The sequence below is a fragment of the Nipponia nippon genome, unplaced genomic scaffold (genome assembly GCF_047370975.1).
Source record: "Nipponia nippon isolate SJK-2023a ecotype South Korea unplaced genomic scaffold, ASM4737097v1 scaffold_10, whole genome shotgun sequence".
NCBI lineage: Eukaryota > Metazoa > Chordata > Aves > Pelecaniformes > Threskiornithidae > Nipponia > Nipponia nippon.
In genome coordinates, this window is record NW_028262291.1 from 32,234,893 (window position 1) to 32,260,170 (window position 25,278).

Sequence of the window (25,278 nt, forward strand, 5' to 3'; positions counted from 1 at the left end):
TAATTCAGAAAGTTAAGAGAGAAGCCTTGTCCAAAAAACAGAGATCTTTAAATAGTTCAGATATAAGAACCATAATGACTTTTGTGTAACAGTAACATGTTTAAGCCTGCAGTTTGAGTTTTATCACCCATTATCTTTTTTTTTTTTTTTTGAACATGTAGACAAAGTCATGTTGCACTTCAGACATGTAAAAAAAAAAATAAAGTCTGATTTTTGCCACAGTTTCTTCAGCAAGAGAAAATTTGTGCTCTGGCCCTGCCAAAATACAAACATTCAAGATGTGTACGTCTCCTCTTACACTGGCCTCTTGCGGGGAAAATAAATCCCCCTCCTTTCTTGCATGCCCACAGATAAAGGAAATCGGGTCTCCTGTTGCAGGTTTGCAACCTGAGCGCCAGCACTAGCAGGCTGTGATAAACTGACACCAGCAGTAGTGCTGCTACTCAACCAAAAGACATAAAATGGGCTGGATACCAAAGTAAAGCTGTTTCACATTAGCATAAAAAAAATTTCTCTACAAGGATGGTCTTGATTTTTAAAAGTTGTTTAAACTGTACCTACATCAGCATTTCTAACAGTAGTGCCCTTTGAGAAGGTCCTCCAGCTATCACCAGCTAGCAGCCTGCAGAGCACAAAGCGGTTTAACCCAGGAGTCCAACCTCCTGCTCCAAGCAGAGCTGACTTCCACATTGCATCAAGTTGCTCATGGCTTTGTCCTGTCAAGCTTTAAAAGCCTCCAAGAATGGAGATTCACCAGGCACTCTGGGGTGGTCAGTTCAATGCTTAACCACCCTCAAAATGATTTATTTTCATTTTTATAGTTGCTTTGGTGTGCGTAAACAGGATTTCTCCTAGAGGAAACTAAGCTAGAAATCCCTCCCCAGAAGTTCACCAAACATGGCCCAACCCTTAATGGTCATAACAGTCCAAACCAACAAACCACATCTGTATTGGGGACATCCAATTTAGGAGACCAGACTACATTCTGTCTGAAGTAAAATTACTGAAATACTAACAGTGTCGATCTGGGAGACTCACCGCCCCTGCCTTCAGCCAGAGATCCACTCTGCCAAATTATTTGTTAGTGTTAAGATCCAGTGACAAAGCCAAACGCACAGATAGCAATAATGAAATTAGATGAAGGAAAGAAGCATTCTTTGAACCAGAAAGAAAGGAGGGGAAAAAAAAAGTTATAAATCAGAAAATTATAATCTCTCTTGTAAAACACCAGTCATCAAGGATCTGCAATGAACGCTTCATGTGACAGTGTGATTTTGAGTGAGTGTGAAGTTAAGACCAGTAGCTTATTATAGCACCAAAAAAAGCAGGCAATACGAAAATACAGTTTCAATCATTTCAAAAAGTCCCAAGAGCAATGTAAAAATGTTCTTGGGGCTATGCAACTTTTGGTCAAATCAACAAATATAGGTGTTTTTAAATATTTGTTAACTCTTTAGATAGAGCTGTCTGTATTACCACCAACAAGAAAACCCAAGATATCTATCAGAGCTGCTGACATGAACAATGGGCCTACAGAAAGTTCTACTACCACAGCAGTTGTTTTACAGATATTATCTGCCACTATTAAAAAAAAGTTCTGTATTAATCCTATTTCACATCACATCAGCATACAATAAGCCTGTCATTTGAATTCAAAGGTCAAAAGACAATTGATTTAGCTGATGGCACTGTAAAAATGCATCGTGACTCGAGAAATTCAGAGAGCAGAGCCATGCTACAAAAGCAGCCCTTGGCACCTCCTGAAACCCCACCATGGGCTGCACAGAGACAGGCAGCAAAGCAGGCTACAGAGCAAAGGAAGATGCTTGGCACTTTCCCCCACCCAGAAAAGCAAGCATGAAAATTCACAAAATACTACCAGCCAAGTATATTAAACATAACCAAGTCTCCCAAACAGACTCAACAGGCAACTTTTCTCCAAGTCATGCTCAACTTCTGACCTGTGCTTTCTAGCAGCCTGGAATAAGAGCTTGTCTTCTACTGATTTTAGCTACTTGAAGTTTTTAATCCACTATATCATCATCAATTAGGAAAAATAAGATGTATTTCAGGGTTAACTTGAAATGCTTTCACTTAGATAAAAGTCCACACTAATGTACAAACTCAAGGTCAGCATGTTTCTCTCACAGCTGCAGTAAAAACCAGTCTCTCCAATGTCTAAATGAGTATTTTGAGGTAAAAAAATTGTTACCTCAAGAGGTAAACAAACAGAAAAATTGAAATAAACACCACCAAAAGCTTTTTGAGCACTGAAGGAATCATGAAGAACAATCCAACTTTAAAACAACTATATGCTACATGCCAGTAGTTTATTTAAATTTTGACAACTTATGAAATAAAACTTGGTCTTCAAAAAGCACTTCACTAATCTTTAATAACATCCATCTGAAGAAAGCATTCTTCCCTTTCTACAGAGCCTGAGACCAAAGGCAAAAGAGTATTAAAACATGAACAAAAAATTCAAAGTGCCTCTCAGGCCTAAGCATGAGCCACTATTCCCAGTAACAACTCTTCCTTCTGTATTATGGTTTTAAATAACCCGCATTCAGAAAAGTTGCTGTATACAGTCATGCATTTGTCAGGAACTTGACCCCTCTCAGGCATCCATCCACTGTGCAGGGAACAAGAGCTACTACTACTGCACTGCAGCATGCAACACCAGACTAAGTAGTACGAAGAGATGAAGCCACGGTTGATTTTGATCCTACTAATCAAACACAGGTTTGCAAGAGAGGATCCACTTACAGACTCAGACCTCTGAAACAGCACTGACAAATGCTCGGTTAACGATCATACAATTCACCAGCTATCAAGATTATGAAAAGTGTTATGTCGCCACATTTAAATGAAGTGCTCTTTAAAACATGCTTCCATAAAGAAAACAGAGACTTGTAAATGCTTAGTCTCACTTAACACTTAACATAAAAGACATGTGGCAGAATCTAAATCAAACAACCCACCCAGCAAACTGGTGCCACAGAATTCAAAATGAAAAAGACTGAGACAATGACATAATTCAGCTTTACATATGCAAAGACAGACATCTAAAACCATTTTATCTGCTGATTCATGTTCAAAAACACAGTTGAATAACCAAGCAATTCTAGTGTCACTGCACTTCCTAAAGGGATTCCCAAAGTTCAGAGTGCAAAACTACTATCAAAGCTAACACTGAAACTGCTACAGACTGTGTTAGTCTTGCACTGCCAGCTGCGTACGGATTAAAAATCAGAATTAGTCAAAACCACAAAATTATTGTCACTGAGCCTCACCAATGGCCATATTCTGCAGATTTACAACTATGCGTTCAAGTTAACCATTGCTGGTAGGGTTCCACTCCCAGAAAACACTGATTGCCTTCCATTAAATAGAGAATAACTCAACTTTCAAAGACGCATAAAATCCCACTTTAAAAACCTCCAGCTTGAGAGTCCTCATTTCAACATTAAACTGAACTCAATGAAATATAAAGCTTAGACTATTTAAAAGTTGCTATTTAGAGGGATATACTTGCAATCAAGTCACTGAAGTCATTATCTCCCTGGAAACATAAAACACAGAATATAACATTTTTTCCCCTCGCTCACAGAAAGGTACTTAACATTTTTAATTTTACATGCCAAATTAATAAAAGCTTCATCTAGCACATTTTAGAATATACATATTTACCTGATAAAAGAAGTAACTGCACTTACTGTTGCTGTATTTCTGTCATAACTTATTAACAAGAAGTTAAACGAATGGGTTTCAGAATAAATGAATAAAATAAAAATCTAAAAGATGGATAATGAAGTAAACAAAGCAAAGATATAAAAAATATAATAACAGATAATTAAATCATGCCTTATTGACTTTTTGAATATTTAAATTAAGGAGCTGCTGAGGAATAAAAGTAATCTGCCTAAAGCTAAGAAACCCAAGGAAGCAACAGATCAAAACTGTTTGCCAACTAGCCAACACGTAGAGGTTTAAATTTATTCTCATTGACCCTGAAAATGTCAGCATTAGGGAAACCAACTTGTGTGACTGAAATTTTGATGAGGCGAAAGCTCTGCTTCTTTACCCCAGTAGGGTATCCAGGATTTCTAACCAGTAGCAGTAAGAACTCAACAGCTTGCAGCAACCCCCTTGCTGAAGGGATTAAACCACTGATATGGAGAAAACTGTTCCTTTTTCTTCTCTACAACAGACATGCTATAGGACGAAACAGATACAGGAATAGAAAAGAAATTCAACTGGGCCTCAACCCTTTCTCTTACTACCCTACCTCTCATCTTCCCAATGTATTTCCAATATTATCCTCCTTAACTGGAAGGACATGACCCTACTGAAATTCAAAATAACTAGTATGAATATTTTATGTTCTGAATTTAAAAATTAAGTTTCGTTCTCCTATCTTAGAAATAAAAAAATGTGTTCATAGTAGCAGAATTAATAATTCTGAAATAAGACATTTTAAAGAATACATTTGAAACACATTTACAAAACTGAGAGGACAAAAAGAGCTACATAAGAACAAAACGCTCTCGAAGCAGCAGCAGAATGCTTATAATCATGATAAAAAATCTCCTTGAAAACCTGGGGAGGGGGGGGGAGGGCCACATTTGGACATGGTTTTTAAAACAACAGCTATCCAGAAGTTAATCCCAAACCTTAAAATAACATTTCAGGAAAATATTGGGGGGGGGGGGGGGGGGGGAAGCTCTTCAAACCTAGAACCAATTATGCATGAGTGAAATGACATCCATACATTTTATTAAAGAAAAAAATAGATTATAAATTACACATCCCCATACTGAGTTTCTATTCCTTATTGCAGCTCCACCCTTTCACAGTTGTGTCAGTGCCTACCTCTACACCTGCTAGCCTTTTTAGTCAAGCAACTTTTTGCAGCCCTACAGTAGTCAGAGTTGACACCCCATTTTGCTTCTGACTTCATGATCTAAGAGGTTCTACGAACCACAACTGAAAGCTAAGTATGCCTATCCCAAGTAGCGATGTTAAAACCAAGCATTTTATTAGCATCAGTAATACCTTCTTAATATACTGTTGAGCAACTAAGCACACATCCTTTAATCAACTGGCCATAAATAAACACTGTTAAAATGGGGAAGAAAAAAAAAAAAAAATCTTCTGTCCCTAGTTACCTATCAATAAAGAGGAGACATAGTATTTACATAAAACATGCAATCATGAAACTTTTCTTTTTAGCTTTACCCAAATAGAACACAGTTGTCTTTATAACTAAGAAAAAAATAAACCTGAAGTTCCCACACTGTTTCTGGATTAATAACTCGTATGGCGTCTGATGGCCTAAGGCATAAAAGCCTTGACAGTGAAACACAACTTACAGATCACTCTCTGTGATTACAGCTGCCACAAACTTCTACCTTAGTACTTTCACCTGTCTCTCCCACCACTCCAGCTGAAGGGAAACAGAGGCTAGCCCAGCAATACCTTCCAAATAAATAACGACCAAACTCTCCACCAGAGAAAACACAGATGCTTATTATCCAGTTAGTACTGGCAGTGACAACAGGCAAAAACGGGGGCTGGACCGTTTTCCCTTTTACAAAACTGGTTTATGCTTTAAATTAAAGGAAACAAATACTTAATTCCCATAGTTAACAAGCAAAAAAAAAAAAAAAAACCCTCAATCAAAATTCCATCATGAAAGGACTGCTTTCTAAAGAAAATGCCAATCCTGGTTCATCCATACAGATCTGGAACCTAATGAAATCTGACACCTTTACTCTGAAAACAAATTTGCATTGTATTATCAACTAAGGCTCCGTGCTCACAGATGCACTTCATGCAGCGTGCAGTAAAGGGTTCATTAAAGCAGCATCACTAAAATTTTTAAAAGCTGTTTTGCAGGCAAAATTTTTAAAAGGATTTCGTAAGCAAAATTATCCAAAAAATGCCTTTGTAGTCTTCTTTGGATAAAAAACGTGCCTCCTCCATCTAAAACATACAGATATTGTGGCCAAGGTTACACAAGGAGATCTTCATTAAGTTGAGCAATTCCCATTTTGTATCACTGCTTTACCAGACACGAATGGGTGAATTCCTCATTAAACGAGCTGAAGCTGCATCCCAGTTACCCAGTGCAAATAATACAGTTATTTTTAAATATCGCATGAGAACATTAACATCAAGACTTCATACCATATAAAACGGGGCAAGAGCAAACAAACTCAGCTTAGGAAGGCTATCCCCTTCTCATCTACCTTTCTTTGCTTCCCCACCACCATCTCCCCCTCCCTCCCCGTAAGATCCAATTTAAGGCATTCCCTGTTTTTCCACTTCTCCAGGCTCCCAGGGAAGAAATCAACCCTCCGCCAATATTTCGTTCCTCCACCCCCTCTCTCACGAGCTGAGCATTCAGAACATCCCCACCGGCCCTGCCTCCAAATCACCTAATTGTTATCATTACTGTGGTCTCAGCACCGGCTCAGAACAAAACCAGCACGACTACACCCTCGCTGGCTATAAAAAGTAAAGAAAGGAAAAAAGACTGAAGTACAACTTACAGCGCCGAACGCGAGAAAAGTTATTTACTGAGCCTCGAAGGCGAGCAGCGTGCCGCTCCCGGGCCCGCGGGGAGCGCGGCCCCCGCCGCAGGGCGCCCTCGGCGGCCGCCGCCTCCGCAGGGGACCGGCGCGGCGCGGAGCGGCACGGCGCGGAGCGGGCCGCCGCCACTCACCACAGCCGCCGCCTCCGTCCGTCCGTCCTCTCGCCGGGGCGCCGGCCGCGCTGCTCCCGCTCGGCGCTGCCTTTCCTGAGGAGAAAAGGACACAAATCCGGAAAATAGCACCCGGCTCGGCTCGCTCCGGGGGGACCCGCGCCCGACCGGGGGCAGCCGGCAAGGCGGGGGCCGCCCCGGGCAGCGGCTCGACGGGCTCCCGCCGTCCCGGGGGCGCACGCCCCCCGCCCGGCGAAGGAGGAGCGGGGCTCCGGGCGCTGCGGCGGCGGGGGGCTCTGCCGGCCACTTTCGCCCGGCCCCCAGCCCTCACCCCCGCCAACTCCGGGGCGACGGCGCCGGTTGTCGGGCAGGGGGCCGCGCAGCTCCGGGGCTGGGGGCCGCTCCCCCCACGCACACCCGGCCACCCGCGCACCCCCTCGGTCAGCGGCACGGCGGCTCCCCGCGCCCGGCTCCGCGGCAGGAAGAGGGGGACGGCGCGCAGCCTGCCCCGGCTCGGTGCTCCCGCTCGCAACTCACCCAACAAAGTTGCGGCGGCGGCTGCCGGCGGCGCGGCTGGGCTGGGCTGAGCTGAGCTGATCTGGGCTGGGCTGGGCTGTGCGCGGCGCTCCCCGCCCGCGCCCGGGATGAGCTCACCCCGCCGCCCGCTCCCCGCCGCGCCGCGCCGCGCCGCTCCGCCCGCCGCCGCAGCTCTCGCGAGAGGGGCTGCCCTGCCGCCCGCCCGCGCTCCGGCGGCGAGGGGCGGGGGCGAGCGGCCCCGCGCGCGTTCCTATAGCAACGGCCAAGCGCCGGGCCTAGCGGGCGGCCGAGGCCTGCGCCGAGCTCGTTCCGTTCCAACCGCGCCCGGCCCGGCCCGGCCCGGCCCTCCCTTCCCCTGCCCGCCTCACCCGCGGGGCGCGGCTTTCGAGGCGGGAGCCCCGGGGCTGAGGTGGGCGGGCGGCTGCGCTGTGGTGGGCGGCTGCCCCGGGGGGCGACGGAGCTGCGCTCGGGGAACCTCCCGTTGGCTCAAGGCGACCCGGTGCCGCCCGCCTCGTGGCCCGGGGCCGACGATCACTCATGTACGGTACGGGGCCAAGGTCACTCATGACAGCGACCTGTGTGTGTAGCGTTGGTAACTGGACTCCTTGGGGCATGCCCAATACACTCCAGTGTTGCACCTCTCAGAACTTTTTGCATTAAAATGCTCTTTTATCTTTTTATTTTTTTTTTATTTTGATCATTACATCACATTCCAGCCTCCTGGAGACCTGTAGGGAGAAGGTCACTGTAGTTGCTGGCACACAGGCAAAACCTACCGGTGCTATACAGATGGTACATATCGAGCTCTTCCACTGCCAGTCACATGAAATTGAATTCTCTCTCTAGAGATCCACCACAGGCAGCAAATTAACGACACGGGTAGGCACATGAAAAAGATGAGCATAGATCAACATCACCCCTTGTTCTGCAGGAACACTGCTCTGTTTTCAAATGGCCAAAATTTTGAACAAAATCAGCCATAGGTAACCCATTCTGGACACTCTGCTGGTTGTCATCGTCCTTGGCTTGACAGAACATTAACAATCTCAGTTAAACCAGTGTAAGTGAAGCTTTCCCTGAGCTGTCTCTGAAATTAGGACACTCCAGAAAACATCTCCGATTTGGGCTGGCGACGTTCCAGCAGTGTGCAGCATGGTGATAGCTAGAGCAACCGAGCTGTGGTGAGCAGCTGTTCCACTGCCGAGATGTTAGCTTCACCCCCAGTCACTTTCCAGGAATGCCTGGACAGCAAAGACCAACAAGACTTACATACGGATCCAAATGGCTTGCAAGCTTCTGAAGATGTTCCTCGTGGATCTTTAGTACTGACATTTAAATACCACGGTGTTCGCTACTGTAAAAATACCTGGGTGGATTTCCAGAGAGCAATCACTCTCTTACGGGTTCCCCAGCTTGAGCTCATGGCTCCTGCAGGTGTTACGGAGTCACAAAAACACTCCCTATCTCGTCTTGCTGAGTAGAAGGAACGTTCTGGATGGATGAAGGACTGATCCCCATGCTGCTCTGGCATGAAAAAAAAAGAGAACTGGCAATCCAGAAAAACAAACAGGAACATTTTCAGTATTTAAATACATTTATCTTATACCATGCACCTGAAAAGCTCAGTGTATTTTCCGTAAATGAAACGTTTTTTTATTGGCAGCTCTAGCACCACTCTTACAAAGGGAAGTCCAAAGACGCTCACAGTCCTCAAATATATACACACAGCAGTCCTGGATGTGACTGCAGCATCAGGAACCGTGGTGTGCGATTACGGAACTTGTCTTCATCAGAGGAATTTAGATAGTGAGGCCATGGCTTGCAAGCTCTTTAATGAGGTTAATGAGGCTAGTGCATTCCCAAACCGTTTCTATGATCTTCCTTCACACACTGCTGATGTGTCAGATCATAAGATGACGGAGAGTAGGGAGGGAGCACCAAGCACCAGCCCAGCCTACATGCTATCTGAGATGAGGCCGCAGTGGAGACACACACCCTTGGCTGCAGTCCAGAGCTGGAGCTGGCTCCTGCTCGCGGGCCCCTGCAGTCTCTCCCTGAATCCCACGTCTAAGAGGTCGACATCTGGCAGCGCAGGGGTCCTGGCCTGGTGGCTGCTGGCGCAAGGCACGGCCGAGCCACTGTTCTCACCACATTCTCCCTGTGCATGGCATCTAGAGCTGCGGTTAGGGGGGCAGCAGCACTCAGGAGCAATGCATGTTCGCACAGGTCTCAGGATATCCAGAACTTGTTTATTATGTGGAAGTATAAATATTTTTGTGCCTTTATAATTAAGCAATAATTAACTAGATTTTGGGGGGGGGAGAGGAGGAGAATTGAGAGTTTACCTCCTGCCTATATAAGGAAGTCATCAAAACAGCTGATCTAGAATAAGAGGAATAAGAGGGGGTTTGTTCCAAAATAATTACCTTGCCTCAACAATGCACAATCAATTCCAGAACAAAAGGACTCTCTTCCCTTTGACAGAGCACTCACACATTGTCCTCTGCTTGACTAGCTGTCACAGAATGAAGGATGCACAGTCAGCGTTCCAGTTGGTTTCCCTGTGTAGACAAGCCCCAAGAACCCCAAGAATTTCTGAATGCCAGCCCTTCTTCTGCCACTAATTTGCTGTGTTACCGTAGGCAAGTAACTTCATTTCTGTTTTAATATTCTCCTTTAAACAGAAAGGGAAAATGATACAGTTATTTACCTCAGAGGAGTGAGGTGAGAGTAAATTAATTAACATTTATGTTGCTCTCTGAAGGTTTGGCTTTATGAAAGGGTAAGTAGTAAGACTGTTTCTGATTAGGGCTGGCCGGAGCTACTGGAAGCACAGGGAAAATTTGACTAAGAATCTGAAACACCCTGAATCAGAGTGCATAATTTATTCATTGATGAACAATGAACGTGTGAAAGTTTGTATAGAGCACACCCTTCCAAGAAGCATTACAATTTGAATATACAACACCCCAGAAAAACAGATAAAGTCATTCTGGTAGAGATGATTTGCTAAAGCCCAAGATCAGTGAGTTTCAGGATATGGAAAAGGTCTGTATTCTCATTCGTGGTCCCAGGAAGTCAGTATATGTGGGGAAGGTTTTAGGGTCTTAAAGTATTTTCTAGTGTTATTGGCGTGGGGGTTTTAGAGGATTGTCTTTAATATGGATCATTCCTGTGATTCAGTTTATAGCACATAAACAGTTACACTGCCATAAGAAAGGCCAGTTTTGCTTTGGGGCACTGGGGGCAGGAATAAGAGGCAACTTCTTTAGCCAGCTTTGGCAGGATAGGCAGTGCCTTGTGAACTACAACTTTTGTGTTCTTTTTTTCACTCACCAACAGACCTTTTCTGACATGAAGTAGATATAAACACTCTCTGACTTTACCAGTTATAACTCTGTGCAACTCGTACGGTCATCTTTGAACTCTCTAAGGGACTTCACAGGCATTTTAAAGCAACCCTCTCTGCAGCTTACAAGCATTCACCCTGAAGTAAATCTGTTCCTTTTAATTGGCTTGGGTAATTACTAATTGGGCATAAAGTATGTGAAGTCATTAAAACTCAAGATGAGAAATACACATTAGTTAGAAGTGGGGAAAACGTATTTTTTAATAAATGCAAATAAATGTTTCTGACTTTGGTATATTTAACTTAGCAGAAATATTGAAGAATTTCTCTCAAAAAGGATTTGAAAGGAAAGAAATTTGCAACAAAGCAGCAGCATGGAAGAAAGTGTGCAGGTGAGCCTGAAGGCTGGTGCAAAGGGATTGTCAGGTAGGAAGTACAAAATGAAATGATCAGTGTCAAGTCTGACAGGCCAGAATTGTGACCTCTCAGCTGTACATGGGCTCACAGAGGCACCCATGCACATTGCAGTTTCCTCCTACCAAGCCTGTCTGTCCTGCTTTGCAGTCAGTAGGCTCTTTCTCATAATTTGCAAGGATCTGCATGATTCTTTTGCATTTCAGTGGACTGCCAAACCACTGGAATAGAGAAGAGGCCCAGAAACTGTACTAATGGGAGCCACTTAGTACCTAGATGGCTATATAATCCTCAGAAAAGAAATTGCGAAACACACACTCAGAACATGTCTCAAGCCTGCATTTATAGAGGCACCAATCCACATAGACATTAACTGTATTAATCAAGACAGCTTTTCACTAGTAAAAGCACAGTTAATAACCTTGACTAATGTTAAAAAAAAAAACAACATTTTATTTGGATGCACATCAGAATACTTAAGAATATTATTTTGGTGTTACCTTTTGTTTTTAATTCAGTAACTGGAACAAAGACATATCTGGTTAGACCAATGCCCACTAATTCAGCATAGTGCGTCAAGTAGTCATAGTACTATAGGCTTAGGAGAAAGTGCAAGAAAAGAGAATGAAAATAAGAAATTTTCCTTGTCTGACAAGAAAGTAATGCAAAAGGGATGTCTGTGGAGAGAGGGTTCTTTTGTTTCGAATTGTCAAGTGATGTGATATGTTAGTCATCAAATCATACTTTTCAAGTATTTAAAAACAACATAAGCAGAATTCCAAAGTGCTTTTGTAGACTGTATTTAACACAAAACTCGCCTCCCACGCATTAAAAGATTAGGGGTGAAAAGTCAAACACTCAAAAGTAATAAATGCCAAATGCCATCTGCTTTTACCTTTATTTCAGATTTCTTGGGCACACACACTCTATAATATAAATTGCAATTACACGATTATACAACTTTCTCCACAGTTTCTCTGAAGCCTGGGGAGTCAGAGCACAGTGCAACACCTTCCTTTCTGCACGCTGTTGTCCACTAGCTCTGAAGACAGTCGGATGCGTTGCCCACTAGGTTGATCTAGAGTGTTCATCAGAACAGAACATTTCACGAACAGCAACAAATGCATTTTTACCCCTTTCCTGTAAGGTATTATTATTATCCCCATTTTACAGATCAAATAGCTAGCACCTGGTTTTCCCATATGGTTAGCATGGGATAGCTCTTCTTTTCAAAGGAGCACAATCTCCCCAGGCATTCACATGTAATTGTGAATGCTTCTGCAAATCAGGCAAATCCAGGCACCGCGGAGTAAGGCTGTGGCTTAAGCGACACTTCAGGACAGCATACACAGGCACTGCTAATGGAAGAAGTAGATCTGTCTATTCCACACCCCTCCTTCTCCTTCCTGCCCCTGTGCTGCCCCAACCTTTGTGCTGCACAGACGTTCATGTGACTCGACGGCCAACTGACTCAGAGGACTGCTCCAGCTGGAAACTAACCCAGCAGGAAAAATACCGCTTGCTTTCAGCCAGTTGAGTTTCCTGATCCAGTTTCGAGTGTGGCCTCATAAATGCTTCTCTTTGTACAAGAGAGGACATGATACAGGAACAGAAGCAGACAGCCAAGAGGGCAGGTAGGTAGGAGTCCTTTGCTCAATGATTACTCTGGATGGATGGAAGTGTTTTTAGAACTTTAGCATGAGGGGCACAAACACATTAGGTTTGTTCAAGGACTAGACTTAAGGAGAAAAGACACAGGAACTGGAATAGAGCGTGGTAGGGGTGGAAAGGACACAATTCCAGGTCAGCCGCCCTTTTACCTTGGCACTACTGAATTCTGCCCAACTCTTCCTTTCTTAATCTGCTGTTTCCCTTGAGTCTTCCTTCTCTGTGCTTCTCTGGGACTGTTTTTCACTGATGGGACTCGCACACTGAGTGCAAATGTAGTACCTAAATTGGCATTTGTCTTCATAGCTTTCCTGAGCAGCTTATATCTAGAGAAGGACGTCCATTTTATCCTGCAAATGAGTGTACTATTTAAGACAAGTCAGCTGGAAGGAGGAAATGTGTTTTGGTTCTTGGTCCAAGGGTTGTTTCTATCTTTTATGAAGAACATATTCTGGATGATATTCAGAAACAGTCCACAGACAGTGTCTCAGGACTGACTTTTATGCTCTTTCTCTGGCACCAGAAATCCTGTCTTCCTTTCTAGGAAATAGCAAAATTTCAGCAGAAGTCATGGAGGACATTCCCACCAAGAACAGCTCACAACGGCATGTTTACGGCATGTGCCTGGGAAGTGGGCAATGGAGCTGGAGATTCATCTGGTCCAGAGAGAAATGTAACACAAGTGGCCCATATTCAGGGCAAGTTTTGTCCAGGCAGAAAAGAGCAGTACCCCTTCTGCTGGCAACATCTCAAAATGAAAGAGAAACCTCTCCTTTCTACTTGTAATAAGCATTTATCTTCAGCAAAGAATTCCAGGCTCTGAATACTAAGGAACGGAGGTATCTCCTAGGTTTATCTTGGACTTTAATAGTAGACTCATTTAAAAAGAGAGGAAAACAAAACCCAGCATCCTTAGCAATGTCTAGTGAGTTTGAGCAGAATTCTTAAACAAACTTGAATGATTCATTCTGAAGAAAACATAAAATAAAAAGCCTTCAGATACATTTCATTTTTGTATGTCCATAATTCAAGGTGACTATTTTCTAAACTATTTTATACGCAATTAGCCTGAAATATGGTTTTCTAGCTCTCAGTTTTCTGAGCAAAATATAAAATGACACAGTTATTAACCTTTGGGAAACCTCTCCTACACACAACAGAATTAAATTCTACAGAAAACTGAATAGCATCGGGAGAAGTTCCAAATGACTTACCACTCATTTGTTTGATGGATAGTTGAGCTAGCTATCGCTTTTTACAGAGCTGCCAATCACCAGGAGTTCTGGGATATATTCCGAGAACTCTCTTAGAATTACAAATTGCAGTCACAGGCTTCCGTGGCTTAAATTGTTATGGAAGAAACAATTACTTTGCAGAGAAGGAGATGGTACTGTTACCAAGAGAGGGTAATGTTGTGGTATCAGTGGCTTTGACTTTTCAGCAGCGTAAGTTGCTTCTTCTAATATGACATTTAAAGATATGTTATCGGTTTGGAAATTTGTTCTGTCTGAGGATTTCTGTACTGATGTTGAAACTCAAACTGAGATCACCATAATAGATAGAGAGGGGGAAATTGTTATATCAGTTTGTTTATTCTGCATTTGGCAACTCTCTGAATACTCAGTTTCATTCTTTCCATAGCAAAGGGTGTTAGTCATTCTGCTGTTTGTCTGAGGATTTCATATAGCAGGAGGAAGAGGGAAAAAAACTTTGTGATTCCTGAAATCCAAAAACTGACAAAAAGATTCTGGAGCATGGCTAAAACGTGAAATTATTTTCCACACTTTTTTGAAAGAGTTAAGCCACCTATAGTTACCGTGCATATTATAAAAGTGTATTTATACTCACAGAGTACATTAAGTCAACTAAGCAAGTTATACTGAGTAGCTATACTGCTATTTTGGTTATTCAGCTGCACATGGCTCATCCTAGATCACCAGATTTTTCTGTAGATCTCAGGTTTGAATCCCACCTTTTCTGCATGGAAAAGACCTTCCCATCTTGTGTCCACTCTGTCAACACAAAGATGGGGGGGGAATAATCAGAATTTCCTCTCCCCTGGTATCCATTCCATAGGGTTTCCGTAAAAAAACCCGTGACTTTGCTTCAGCTGCCACCCTTGCATCCTTAGGTTCCAGTTGGCCTTTCTGCCTCCACAGGTCTGAAAATCTTATTGCAGGATTTAGAAGGTTACCTGGAAGAGATTAATAAGTTAAGATCTCGTAAGATCACTTCGTGCAGTCCAAAACTCAGTATCCACTCTCCTCTTCTCTTGCTGTGTGTGCACCAGGCTTCAGCTGCTTTGAAGTCATCTTACAGATATTTTGCCAGAGAAGCCTCCACTGAAAAAGGAGCATGTTAGGACTGCAATTGCAATTCAACTTACAACTGCAATTGCAATTCAACTTAAGAACAAGTGGGAAACTGAAGTAATCTTTAAAGGACAAGTGCAGGGATCTGTAAAGTAAAAGTACCAGGTATATACACAGTCCTTTTTTTCTTTTCTGCAGTTTATATTTCATATGAAATACATGAGAGAGGGAGAATTGCAGTTTTGTTTTGTGCCATAGAACTTCTTCACCATAAGACTCTTCAACATGCTGTAAGGTTACAAATATGTGATGCAAGCTTTTTATTAACTAGTTATGTTGTAATAACACCTATATTAAACTATACTATAGCCAGCCTAATTGCAGAAACTAGGGAGTTATTTAAAGTAAATCAATGAGCGTGTAAGTATGATGTATTACTTTTCAGTAATACAAGTGCACCAATATAGATTCATTTTTGCTCTTAAGGAAGAAAACAGAAGGGTCTGGCCTAGCCCAGAGCTCCTCCAGGTCTGCTGAATCATGGAAGCTTTGAAAGCGTCCTGTGGCCTGAAAACAATATTCTCTGGGGAGATCCTCCTGCTACTTAATAAACCTTTTCTGCCTAAGGGTCGAATATGCAGTCTTGCCTATCCATCCTTGTTCAAGTTCCACAGAGGTTTCACAAGCAGAATCAATAAAATAATTTTTTTTATTGTAAATTTTGGTTTCAGAGTACAGAAATCTGGTTTGTTGATACAAATGTTCATTCAATGCTGAATGGTTTTTAAATTAGCTTATACAATCCTACAAAAATTATTTACAGGAGGAAGCCCAAGTGTATTTGCGTAAACCTTAGATAGATGTGGCTACAGAGCTTGTTGAGCATGAATACCAGACTGGGGTTTTGAGAGCCTGAGGTACTGACAGCATTTTAAGACTATCAAATCCCGGTGGTATTAGAACCTTAGAAAAAAAATACACAGGAGCTTGTAAAATGGGGCCTCCAGCAATTATCTGAGGGAGGGAGCTGAGGAAAAAAATTGCCTGGAGACCCTGTTTTAAGAAAAAAAATCTTCTGCAATTGCCAAGGGACTAATGAACTATATCTCAGAATGCCAGCCAAAGCCCTGCTGCCAAAATGTGCATTTCATTTTGGTGAAAGCAGGGAAGAAACGTATTTCAATCTTTTCCATTTTCAGAACTGGAAAACAGTGGAGTCAAAAGTTTTTTAAACTGAAGAAAAGGTTATCTTCAATTTTCGTTCAAGAAGAGGTGAGAGCCCTACATAATGCTGTACGAAACCTATTCAGAAATTAATGGGGCTATTTTACCTGTATGTATATATTCCCCTCAATTAAAACTCAGAGGAAGAATTCATAATATTCTTAGCAGTTCTGGGCTAGAGCAGCTGCCACGCTTGTACTCCAGGCTGTTGTCATAACTGTAGAATTCCCTGTCCCAGTTTCTGGTGAATAAATCCTTATGTTTCTTTCTCAGTTTTCTGAAAGCCCTCCTGGGATTAAAATCTAAGCCTGTGTGTCTTAATGAGATATCCTAGTGACATCATCGCACCCCCCGTCTCCAAACTTACTTTACATTTCCCCTCACTTCGAATGGCCTGAAACACCTAATATTTTCAGCACTGGCTTTATAGGTACTTTGAGTTTCCACAAAATATTATCCTTCTTTTCCAAATTTCAAGCTTTTGTGTTTAAAAAAAAAAACAAAAAACACCCAGGATTTCACATGCCATTTAGCAGAATAATATATGTTCTTTCAGTTCAGCCTCCCTTAAGTCACCTAATGACACAGATGGGTCTGCTGATCTCTTTATGAGGCACATGGATTGCAGGACTTCCTGTCTTGACATCTTCCTTACAAGTTTTACAATTTTTGCCTCCCCCCCCCCCCAATTTCAATTTTATATGGTTCATTTCTGTACCGGGAATACATCTAGAGCTTCCATTCTTGCCCTGCTAGGCAGATATTTAAATTAGATAGTTAAATTTGCAGCAGTTGTTCTTCTATGATATTGTGTGGTGGAGATAATTTCTTTTCTGTAAAAAAACGTAACCTAGTTGAATCACAGTAACTATGACTCATTAATCTGAGACATCTGTTGATAACCCCTGAAGTCACTGTATTTCAACACTGCAACAATTCATAACCCTCGCACAAAACAAACGGGGAGCATTAATGGATTAGTAACTTTTATGTTCTGGCCTCCTGTGATCTGTAGACTCAATAGAAATGTAAGCATATTGTAAAAATGAGGTAAGCGTTAGTTGTCTAGACATCCTATATGTGGCCATTCTCTGTGGTAGTTGCCCTGGGGTAGTCATTAGAAAATCTGTACTTAAGCAGATTAAAGTTCCTTGTGAGTGGCGTTGTTGGCAATGCCCTCCAAATCGAAGGCGATAGTTGTAAACGCAGCAGTGCATTTTTCCTAGCTTGTATTTCTTGCCTAAATGCTTAAATGGCCTTTACTGACATTGGACTTTCAAAGTTACAAGAAATGAGTTTTGTGTACAAATACTTTTTGTCCCCTTTTCTAATTTGCTTTCCGCTCTATTTCATGTGTTTATGACGTCTTCATTATAATTTATTGACAAATAGCATAAAAATTCATTATTTTTCTACTGGGTCACTGCTTGAAAATTCACTTATATTAATGATTTTAAGCCTTGATGAAACAAATTAACAACTATGTAAGGAACAAATAGCACTACACATATTTTTGCAAGCGATCAAATAGTTTATGATTGTACATGACCATCGTAACTGAAATCGCACATGCAATAATTTCGCAGGTTTTTCCTGCTGCAAATCCTCCAGCATTTTTTTTTTTTCATCTATCTTTATTGCTTCTAAGAAATCGGGGGACGAAAGTTGTTCAGTGAAATCCATCACCAACATAAAATTTGACTGATGGGGGTTTGTGAGCTGTATGCTGGTTTAATAGAAATCAGATTCCTGCTCTAACATCAGAGAAATACATTTGGTTAGAAGTAAGATACGGTTGATGGTGGAGGATTCTTTTCTGTCTGCTTTTAGATAGGTCCCCGCTGCCCTTTTAAAAATGTAAACATGCAATTAATGCAAGCACATAGAGTGAAATATTCCTGACGTTACCTTCCAGGTGAGAGCTTTAGCGCTGTAGTGCTGTGTTCTGTGTGGATATTAAACTTCCCATAACGCTTCCGTCTTCAGTATTTGCACTAATGTCTTTGGCTCAAATTTCCTCTCTTACATTGTATAATATTAGTTCCGTATCAGTCTATACCCTTCATTTTGCAAATGGCTATATTGATCTAGGCCCTTTTTGTGTCAATATGCACATACTGTCACAGCTTAATGCACATGACAGCTCAGTTGAGCAGGAATCACTACTTATCTGAGCCCTGGCAGGAACGGGATCAGGTTTGTACAGTGCTTTGTGGCTCTTGGCACACCTTTACCATTTACAGTAATTTCTTATTGGCAGTAGAAGGATTTCTAGGTAACATGGTAAAGTTATACAACCGAAGTAACCTTGCTGTTGAACCTACCCAGAAACCAATCTTGACTCTGTCAGGGTATTTCATATAAACTATATGTAACCCTTTCGGGTTTATTGCTTGCCAGTCACTGCAACACCAAATCCCAGGACCAGGCAAGGACAAGACACTCTCTATCTGCTATTTTTTGAGGCTATTATTATCTTTTATGGTGGTTTGAAAAATTACATTTGAAAAAAATAAAATATTGATATTAACTGTGCTTTTATGGATTGGCCTCATGGTCTGCAGATAGCATTCTGTGCAACTACCGCAAAATTTGGTTTCGGTTATTTGATTTTAAGACTGCTACCTGAAGAGCAGCTACTCTGTAGCTACCTCTGTTGGCTGATCAAATACGGGTTCTCGTGATAGAATATCCCCTCCTCTCCCATCTCTTTCCCCCGAGAACAGACACATGCTTAACTTTAATCATGAGCCGTCCCACAGAATTTAATATTCTTCCTACAACTCATGTGCTCAGGGTTCAAGTCACTGTATGCAGCTGAAATGGGAAGGCTCATCTTAAGGACTGCTGATAGAGACATGTGAAGGAGCAACAATTCATATAATCCTCTTTCTTTGGATTGTCAAAAAAAGCAAACTAAAAAAGCTTACAAACAAGGTAAACCAAGTAATGCTTACTCTAGGTGATCTTTAGAGGTCTAAGAGCACTCCTAGCAGGAATCAGCCTCTTTTCCAATGGAAACTGCTGCAACTGTTGCCATCACAGCATACTTTTTGCTAGCTGGCCTGGTTGATTGTGTAATCTCCTCTACAGATCCTCTCAATGCTGCTTTAGCAATCAGCTAGCTGCAGGCACTTACCATGAAGGGCCACGTTAAATCACTTGGCTTTGCTGATGAGCCTAGCTTCCCACCACTCTGAAACTCAGTCTCCCCGACACGCTGCTTTCCTGCGTGGCAACCCAAAGTACTGCTGATGTGACACTAGATGAGCCAATATTTGCTCATTTTATTTAATGTTATTTCTGTTATCATACTCCTAAAAACACAGCCATAGCCAAGAGGATCTCACGCTTGGATTCATGGGGCCTGATTGTCGCTCACACAAAGATGCCTCTGTGGCTCTGAGAGCCTGAAAAGTGGGAATAAATGACATTACCAGAGTGCTGTAAAAGGGTAGTTCAGTGTTTACAAGGAGTCATGTCCATAACGTGCATCTGATGCCATGGCTTAAAACAATATCGGAAAGCAGGAAAGGGAGAAGTGGGACCTGAAAATTTTGTAAGACCTAATTGGGAAAAAAAAGCTTCAAAGGTAAAAGCAAGACTAGCAGATGGCCGGTTATCACACTAAAAGATGTCAACAAGCAAATATCAAAGCAATAAACCTGAATAAACAGGGTTTTGAAACTGTATATTACAAGCTGGTGGTAGTAAAATTTACCCAGTGATTGTTCATTTGGCATCTTTGTCATGTACTATGCCACCAGCAAATGAGATATTCTGCAATATCAAGTTGGATTAACATAAATCCCGTTTATCTTGAAGAAAACCTCTTGTGGGCATCACATTCCTGAAGAGTGGTGCCATCGGCCACAGAGGATTGTTATGAACTGTTGGAACAGGCATCTGTGTAATGTATTAGTGGAGGCTTTAAATACATCTCAGCAGATTCTCTGGAGGAGATAGTGTTTCATTTCCTCTGGTTTTTGAATCTTCACAACTAGTGCGAGTGAAAATCCCTCATTAGATGTTTATGCAGGGCACCTTTAAAGTCTTCCACCTTATCGTGTATTTCAGCAGCAAGCAAAGTACACAAGCATCTCTTTGCAATGTGCTGCATATGACGAACTTTAGCCACAGGTACGAAGTTACGTGGCTGTCGGCTAGCTGGGAGCCCTGTTACAGAACTCACTGTCACATAAAGATGTAAAAGTAGCGTCTGAGCTCCTCATTCTTCTACACAGATGCAGCCCTGTTTACTGCAATCTCCACACCTGGCCTTGCTGTAGACTACTTTACAGTATACTGTCCTTTGTCATATTACAGGAACTGCAAGAGAAATAGGAAACTGGAGATCTTTGTCCAGAAAAAGTCCTGCTCTCATTGCAGCATACAGGAAGGAGGCAGGAATGAATGTTGCCAGTAGCTCAGTTTATTCCATGATACATCTGAAATGCTCTCCTGCATCAATACCACCGAGTGAATTACTGTTGTGAAATCAGCTTGTGCCAATTCTTTCTGCATACCTGCTTAATTCCTTTGAAACCTCTGCAGTTCAGTTCTACCTATCTTATCTTACCACTGAGCATTTCTTTTACAGCAGACAGTCCCATTGATTTTGCTAGGACATCTCCTGGGATCAAACCCTCCCTGGTTAAAATAAGAACGGCAGACGCTGTCTCTAAACATCTGCTGGCTGCTGGAATGGCTCTCTGATTACAAGCAAGCAATGCCAATGAATGTAAAATTACTTACCAGACAAAAAAAAAAAAAAAAAAAAAAGAAAATATTTGCAGAGAGATACACTAGGACTGGGGGAAGGATGGGAAGGCATTTTGGAGAGATCACAAAGACAACATTGTCAAAAATTGATTTGGCTTATTCAAAGCACTAAGATATGTGATTGTGAGAAATTGTAAGATTTCAATTCCCCTATTCAGCTTAGAGTTTCTTTAGATTCTAATTACCACAGCTTAGAAGAAAGCAACTAACACAGAAAAAAATGACCTTTTATGGAATCTTGGCACTTAAATCCAGTAAGGTTTGAGAGCATTATTGTAAGTTTATTATATAAAATATTAGTAGCATTTTATATTCAGTAATTAGGACAAAATTCTCTTAACTGTGTCAATGGATGTCACCACTGACCTACCTCTGACCTACAAGGCTTCTTGTGATCTTGGAAAAAACGCGTGCTTTCAACTGGAGAGAAGGAATATTACATTCTTATTACAAAACCACAACGTGTCCTTGGACATTGTGCTGAAGATTGAAATGCGTGATTTAACCAGCCCTGTCACTTCATCAACATGCTGAAGATGTGGAACCCCTCACAAAGGTCTACCACCACCAGCTTACCCGGAGCAGCTCAGATGTAACCCAGCGGTGCTGCAGGCTGTTTTGTGCTATAGCTGGTTCCTCGTGTCCCTGCAGGCTGCTCTGTGCGTCCCCAGGGACGTGGAGATGGCAGCAATGGATCACTCAGCTGGTTGCTTCCCGTACTATGTAAGAAGGTCTTACAAAAAGCAACACGGAAACACAATTGGTTCAGCTGGCAGCAAGGGAAATGCTTTTCCCACAGAACCACCAAGAAAAGGAGCAGGGAAAGGCAGAGAGAAGCTGATTCCCCACTGCAGACCTGGCCCAATGTGGCTGATCCGCGCTGAACTCATCCACTCTGGTTCCCAAAGGGCTGTGCACTAACTGGGGCGGGTGCAAAACACAGCAAGCGTGCTGTCAGGAGCACAGCATGTGCGAGCCAGTCGTCTTCTTCACCACCTGCCCAGGAGGCGCAGGAGAATGGAGGCAGTCACAAGAATCGGCTGTATGAGTTCTCCACTGCACCCTGAGAATGCTATCAGTGGTCTTGCAGATGGTTTCTCCTGCCTGTGTGTTCAAACAAGCACCCCTAAAAGGATAGGAATGAGAGAAGGAATCTGACCCACAGTATTGACCTTGCAGCCTTTTCATCAGCCCAGCACTTTGTTGCCACATTGAGGTGGTTTTCGCCCATAACGCGCAGCCAGAGTAAACGCTCCTTCTGTGCGGCGAAGCTGCTCTGCGTGGCAGATGGCTGTTGGGATCCAGGCCCACGGCTGTTGCACACCAAAGGGCTCCTCAGCCCTCAGATGACAGGACAGAGACTTCAAAGGGTATTGAAGTGCAGTTTGCTCCCTCACATACAGAGGAACTAACTTGTCAACAACGAGTTGCAAAGACATGCTAACCTCTGGCCAGAAGGCAATTTTATTGCCATTTGAGATGAGACTTTTTTCCCCCCGTTGTGTGTTACATGGCTGGCTACTGCCTCTGTTGCGGCGTCTGCAAAGTTTGGTATCTTCTCCAATAAAGACGGGCAGTTCTGGAGACTTCACTTCTAAAATCCCCCGCACTTCAAACACCAGCCATACACCCAGATCAGCATAATGAAAATGGCCTTTCTCGTTGCATTGGGCATTTGAAATTCATATCCAGATTCTGTGGCTTGAACTCATCTCGAGTTATAACATGTAACATAATAGACTAACATGCACTGCTCTGTCTTTCCTTCGATAAAACAACAACAAAAAAGTTAAAGAATGCCTGATTGAATCAGGAATGAGCTACCCACGGGATAAAATTAAACAGCATTCCGCTAGTGCTGTGAAGGAAAATGCATCAGTTACCATTGCAATGATTTAATCACGCAACGCTGGAAAAAGGATCAGCAGCATGTATGCCACAGCAATATTAACAGAAAACCCAAAGCTTAGAAATACAAGACTTTTGGTTAAATAAAGAGGAATTCACCTTTCCCTTCCTGTGTGAGCTTGAAGATTTCTTTTTGACAAGAGAGAGTTTTGTCTTTTTTTGGTAATAGGAGTTGATGAGGTATAAGAAGTTAAAAGGAAAATCTCACCGTTTCCATTCCTTCAGCAAAGCCCTGCATTAACTGAGAAATCAGCCTGTTACTTCTTCTCCTATCATCCGTTCGCAGAAGTTCATTACTTAATTCCCATTCATATCGCCTCTGTGGAGAATAACAGGCTGATGACATTTCAGTTAATCATAATCTTCCCCTCCTGTGACAACCTGCCAGCAGCCTTTTTGAAAATAAACTTGCAGAATGAATTTTTTAAAAAGAAGGATTTTTCTCACCCTCATGGAGAAGGAAAAACTGACAAGATGAATACGTGAGAATATTTCACAAATGAAAAAAAAAATTTCTTCTGGATTTATTACCATTTCCCTCTCAACATTTTATGCGGTATTTCATTGCTTGGCAAATTGTTATTGACATAACTTTACATCTTTGCCTTTATCCCCTTTAGAATATAGGGCCCCTACTGCCTCTGTAACATGCTTACTAGCAAGAGGGACACCTTAAGTTTCCATGGACTGACTCGATTATCAGGCAGCTATAGAAGTACAAATAAAATCATGCCTTTGTGGATGTGCATGCATAGAAAAAATCCTGTGTAGGGTAAGAAAGCAGGAAAGTGTAAGATTTCAAGCCACTACTGCTAGCCATCTTACAGGGCATGCAGTCTAATAGATATGGCCATTTTAACCCAGTTAATGTACCAGTAAAGGAATGGGAAATAAAAGAGTGAATTGGAAAGAACATGGGAGGACTTGGAGGGTTTGCTGGCAGCAATGGGCTCACAGAAGCCATCACCAGCAGTTGAACTTTGGTCACGGCAGGTGTAAGACTCAGGTGGAGGCCACTGAAACCCAAGGAAATACTATAAGCTAGAGGCAAAACCACAAGCATGCATCACTGACAAAGAAAAAAGTCAAAGGCGGTCTCATCCACAGCGACAGCTTTTGTGGAAGTTCAGAGCTGCACAAGTGTCAGCACCATTTGTTCATGGCAACAAAAGACAGGATGTTGAGCTACCTGGAAATAGCCTATCTTGTAAACAGCTGCAATGTCATCAAGAAGAAATTCAAGTTTCTATCAGCAACTGCATACTGCCAGCTTAAAGTCAGGAAGAATATCCCTGGGCAGGCAAAGAGAACAGCTCTTTCATTAACACAGTTATTTAAACTATGACGTCTGAGCAAAAAGTGCTTGTCTCCCTCCTGAAAGCCAACCTGCAGCTGATCTTTGTAGAGGTAAAGAAAACACCTTCAGAGGCAATCTAATTTTTAAGGGAAGGCATGATAACATACTCAATGGTAAGTCAAACTCATTATGTGTCCCTTGTAGATCTAGTCAATGCCCAACCCCCAAGTTCCCATGAGTGTATAAATAAAATTAAGACTGGCTACTTCAACAGAAGTAGGTGGGGAGACAGATGGGTTAACTGGGAGGGGGCATGGCAGTACAGAGACACAGAGACCACGTCAATCCAGAAGCCACTGTGGAATTTGTCCCAGCCTTTTTGCAGAACTGCTGGCAAGACAGCACCTCCTGCCTCTGCAGGGCCACACAGCCCTGAACCGCCTTCTGTGTCTGTACCCTCAGACGGATGGCAACAGTACCCTTGCCCAGAGAAGGGGCGGATCTTTGTCAGCAAAGCAGAGCGTCAGCTGTTTATTTATGACAAGAAGAACCAATAAACAGGAATGTACATATTCCAGCGGCCTTGGACCAATTAGGCTGAGAAAAAGTGAAGGAAAGAAGGGCAGTTGTAGCATGACTGGTAGAAAGACACCTATTCCAGCTTATCTCTGATGATGGCGCAGTGTCACATCACAGCTAAGGCTGTCTGGGGACTGAGATCCTGAGCTCTTTGCAGTAACGCCAGAGCCTCCAGGAGTGCAGACGCACTTACAGCAATATTAGGAAATCCAACAGAGTTGTGAGGAAATTCGCTCTATCCTCTCTCTAAGGGACAATTTCCATACAAAGGCACAGCCATTGTGGTCTCCTCATCCTGCAGCATGCACCAGAGTACCCAAAGGTCTTATAGTGATGACTTCAGAAAAATTCCGTCTTCTGCACTAGTGAAGGAATATCTGATTATTGCTAAACAGTTACTAGCTGTAACTATGTGTTAACTCATGGATGGCTGTTACAGCATAGATTTTATACACCTCATTGCTGGAGGTCAACTGCATACATTAGTAGATAAGCAATTCCA

The 25,278-nt window shown here is 42.6% G+C and overlaps 1 protein-coding gene across 7 annotated transcripts in view; it reads right to left on the bottom strand.

Moving 5' to 3' along the window:
• SIPA1L1 (signal induced proliferation associated 1 like 1) overlaps positions 1-7,389 on the bottom strand; it is a 232,186-nt gene extending 224,797 nt beyond the window's left edge. For 4 of the 7 annotated variants that reach the window (XM_087746430.1, XM_087746434.1, XM_087746424.1 and 1 more), the window contains exons 1-2: positions 7,244-7,389; positions 6,728-6,802 (exon numbers count right to left, since the gene is read on the bottom strand). The gene's annotated coding sequence lies outside the window, so the exon portion shown is untranslated. Of the gene's footprint in view, positions 1-6,554; positions 6,659-6,727; positions 6,803-7,139; positions 7,210-7,243 lie in introns of those variants that run through there. The other 3 variants (XM_087746431.1, XM_087746426.1, XM_087746425.1) reach the window with 2 other exon arrangements.
• Between the last annotated feature and the right edge of the window lie 17,889 nt (positions 7,390-25,278).